The sequence below is a fragment of the Cajanus cajan genome, chromosome 3 (genome assembly GCF_000230855.2).
Source record: "Cajanus cajan strain Asha chromosome 3, NIPB_CcT2T_4, whole genome shotgun sequence".
NCBI classification, from domain to species: Eukaryota; Viridiplantae; Streptophyta; class Magnoliopsida; order Fabales; family Fabaceae; genus Cajanus; species Cajanus cajan.
In genome coordinates this window covers 22,199,439-22,203,248 of record NC_138519.1, presented here as the reverse complement: position 1 = coordinate 22,203,248, position 3,810 = coordinate 22,199,439, and the positions used below count along the sequence as shown (strand labels likewise).

The 3,810-nt window shown below is 34.7% G+C and overlaps 1 long non-coding RNA gene across 1 annotated transcript; it reads left to right on the top strand.

The window, feature by feature from the left end:
• Positions 1-808: 808 nt before the first annotated feature.
• On the top strand, positions 809-3,585 carry LOC145955675 (uncharacterized). Its single transcript, XR_014432324.1, has 2 exons — positions 809-2,017; positions 3,399-3,585. It is a non-coding gene; the product is annotated as an uncharacterized LOC145955675 (long non-coding RNA).
• Positions 3,586-3,810: the final 225 nt, after the last annotated feature.

The window sequence follows — 3,810 nt, the reverse complement described above, 5'->3', positions numbered from 1 at the left end:
TGTGTGGTATTCTTGTAAACCTTCTTCATTGAGATAGTGGAACAAATCTTGATCAGATGCTGATTGAGGACTGGATGTAGGTCACATGTGGAGTGGCTGAACCAGGATAAAAGACTTGTGCAATCTTCTTCTACCTTTATCTTTTACTTTGAGTAATATCTTGATTGTACATTAAAGAAGATGATTCTTGATTAGCATGTGTGTGTGAATATTGGTAGGCTTAAACTAAATTAAAGCATTACATTTGAACCTCATTATTTTGTAATCAAGAAGGCATATAGAATTCATTCTTCTATAACAAGTCTTTAAAGAAACTTCATTGAAAATTCAGTCTTAGAAAAGTTTAAGTGAAATAAAGATCCTAAATACTCTGAAATTTTTAAAGGGTCATAGAATCCAATTCACCCCCCTCTTGAATTGTGTCATTCTTTTCTAACACTACTTCCTCTAGTGATAGTGAGGAAGAAGCAAGTAAGCATGAAGGGAATATGGAAGACACTTTCCCTTATGAAGGGGAGCTCTTAATGATTAGAAGACTCCTCAATAACCAACCTAGTGGTACCCTATAACAAAGGGAGAACATTTTTCATACTAGATGCAAAGTTTCAAACAATGCATGTTCTCTCATTTGAATTTAAAGCATCTAATTTCACAGCCTCTTTGTGAATTTGAATGAAAGCTTCTTGAAGTTGATCATAATCTGGATTAGATTCAAGATCAGAATCACTTACTATTATGTCTTGATCAGCTCCAACCATCAAACATAGTTGTTTTCTTCAAATTCAGATTCATCAATTGTTGTGCTTGAGTCATTATCTTCCCAAGCAATGTAGGCTCTTTTTCCTTTGTAATTTTTCTTCCCTTTCTTTTCCTCTTGTTCCTTCTTTAGAAGGTTGGGGCATTCAACTTTTATGTGGCCTGGTTTTTCACACTCAAAACAATTGTAAGAGGATGTGCTTCCTTCCTTTTTCTTGTTGGTCTTCTTGTTGAACTTGTAGGGGGAACTCCTATTCTTTCTTAGGAATTTTCTAACTTCTTCACCAACAAGTTGAAGTTCTCTGAATCAGAGTCTTCGAAGCTTGAGTCTTCACATATTTCTTTGCCTTTGACTGATTTAAAGGCTCTTAAAGACACTCTTTTTCCCTTTTTGTCTTTCTTTTCATTTTCTTCAAAAATGTGCAACTTTTTGTAACACCACGGAAAATACTAAGTTATTTAGTATATATGTATGTATGTATATGTTATTTATGTGGATTTGGAATGTACTTACTTCTATGCATGTTGTATGTTAATGTGATTTTGATTAGTTATTTAAGCATGATAGTGATTTTATAGTATGAGATGAGAGGTTGATGTTTTGATAGTTTGTATAGGCATGTGTGTGCATGAATTTGGTGAATGATGCATTGTACATCATTATACTGAACCAGTATTAAGAGGGAAGAAGACTGATCACCTTCCTCCTCATCTTGGTTAAGTGAAGTATTATGGCATGCAACTCATTATTCCAAGCATCTATATCTGAAAGTGATATTTGTTTGTGTGTTGACACATGTTGCATTTCATATGGTGGTGAGTTGTGAGTATTGCATGGAAAGGAATAAGATGGGTAGGAGATCGAAGGATAGGAACATAAGATAAATCTGGTCTTTCTGAGTGAATTTGAGGTTGTTTCAGAGCTTAGGGAGTTGAAATACTTCAAGGAATAGGATATTTGAGGTGAATAGGTGCTAAGGGTGAAATTTGGAAATTTTGAAAAATGGCTATATATAGGGACTTAGGACCGGAGGATTTCATTTGTCAGACAGAGACAGTTTTTAGAGAGAGAAAGTAGAGAGAGAAAGGCTCTGGTCCGGAGAGAAGCTGAGGACATATTTGGGAAGCTTATCAAGCCAGGATCAATCTTCACAACTGGAGTTTCAGGAGATTTGGCCTCTAAAGCCTTGAAAATTGAGATTGAAGTTTGAATTGGGAATTTGGGGGTTTGTCCAAATCTTGCATTTCTGAAGTTTCTGAGGTAAGGGTAGTACTTATAAGACTTAATCTAGTATGTATGGGTTTGAAATATCATATTAATTTCATGATTTAAGCTTGATTAAGGATGGATTGAGGAAAAAGGGGTTTGATAGGGTTTTCATGATTTCTTCATGATTTGCATGAATTAATGGTTAAAACTTGATTTTATTGCTTAAAATGTTGTTTCTGGATATTGTTTATGCTTTATAATGGTTCAATTTCGTGTAATTTGGATTGGATTCATGAATTGGAAGGAATTTTGATGATTTTCAAGTTTTCTGTCGTGAAAGTTACTATTCACATGAATAGTACTATTCATATGAATTCCGTCTGATTGCATAATTTACTATTCATTCAATTTACTATTCATTCAATTTGAATTTACTATTCATTCAATTTGAGTTTACTATTCAGTCACGAATTGATTTCAGAAATTACTGTTCATGTGCATAGTACTATTACTATTCACATGAATAGTACTTTTCATGAGTATTTTGATTTTGTCATGAAAGTTGTAGCCTTAGATGTTAGCTTTCTAATGGCATTGGAATCACCCAAAAAGGAGGTCTAGAACTCTAGATATGATTGTTCTAGTGAATGATTTGGCATGGTTATGGAAAAGTTGTATGTAATTATGAAATATGCTATGTGCATGTGGTTTGGAAAAGCTAATAGAACTCAGAGGAGTAAGGTTATGGTATGGAAGATCTCTTGGTGAGATCAGGATATAATCTTTGGAAAACTATAAAATTTGTGAATCCCATGGTGAGGATTCCAATAAGGAACTTTTCCAAGGATTATATAATAAACCACTTCAGATGTTAGGTGAATTCTGAAGTACTCCTCTAAGTATTCTATTTGCTACCGGTATGGGTCTGGGCCGAGTCATACCGATGGATGAGGTGGCTCCACCAGGGTTACGTGACGACGTAAATCCAACTGTATATTTTCCATGAGAGGTTAGGCGTGGGACATGGGTTGCTGACATGTTTCACCGTATCAACACTTGGTTTGGATGGTGTTGACGCCAACATTTGGTTTGGATGTGTTGGTTACATCATGGATTATACAGTGGTGTGACTTTGTTTTTGGATGTCGAATATGTATACATATGGTATGGATTGTATACATTGGTTATGGATTTCTTTATTAAATATGTATACATTGGTATGGATGTGTATACCTTAGATTCTGGATTGGTTTATATTTGGCATGGAAATAACTATTTTAATGTTCATTTCCTTGGTATGGATATGTATTGTTGATGAATATCTAGTTTAATGATATTTCATTTTATTGTACTATGGTTGGTTTTTATACGTGCTAACCCTTATGTTTCCATGTGGTTTGGACTGTGATGATCTCACTTTGTGGGGGAGCAGATCAGGTGTGAGGCTTTGGGATAGCAAGAAGTCTTTGGTAGCTGCTTTGAGAAGTAGCTAGGTTTAGAGCTTGACCAGCACCTAGGGTGTCTTATATGATGTTATTATGGGATTACTGTATAATTTTACTAAGACTGACTCTGATATAATTATGTTTGATATTATGAAGACAAATTTTTACACTCTAGCGTAGCTGGCTTTTGCTCTATTTTCTATATTATATATCATTTTATTTTAGTTGGTTTTGATGTGACGGCCTAGGGTGGGTTGTTACACTTTTGCTCATGCTCTCTTAGCTTTCCAAAGAGAGTTGCAAGGGTCAATGAAGTTAATTCCTTTGATTCTTCTATTGCAGTAACCTTTGCTTGCCAAGATCTATCCAAGCATTGTAGCACTTTCAAATTTAGTTCTT